Source organism: Theobroma umbraticum, unplaced genomic scaffold (genome assembly GCF_002168275.2).
Source record: "Theobroma umbraticum cultivar Fairchild unplaced genomic scaffold, ASM216827v3 scaffold_459.0, whole genome shotgun sequence".
Taxonomy (NCBI): Eukaryota; Viridiplantae; Streptophyta; class Magnoliopsida; order Malvales; family Malvaceae; genus Theobroma; species Theobroma umbraticum.
The window spans coordinates 687526-687774 of record NW_018397286.1 but is presented as its reverse complement, the minus strand read 5'-3'; positions in this window follow the sequence as shown (position 1 = coordinate 687774).

Here is a 249-nt window from a genome sequence, read left to right as displayed (position 1 = left end):
TGGACACTTCAGGTCCGAATGTCCCTTGTTGAAGGAATAGACTTCCAAGAAAAACAAAAAATCGAAGAAGGCAATGGTGGCTGCAACCTGGTCAGATAGTGATGTTTCAAGTTTAGATACTAAAGAAAAGAAAGTTGAAGAAAAGCAAATCTATGTCTATTGGCAAGAAATGATGAACTTAAGGTATGTTTTGTTTCTTGTAACATTTCTATGGATGAACTTCAAGATGAATATGAATGTCTTTGTGAT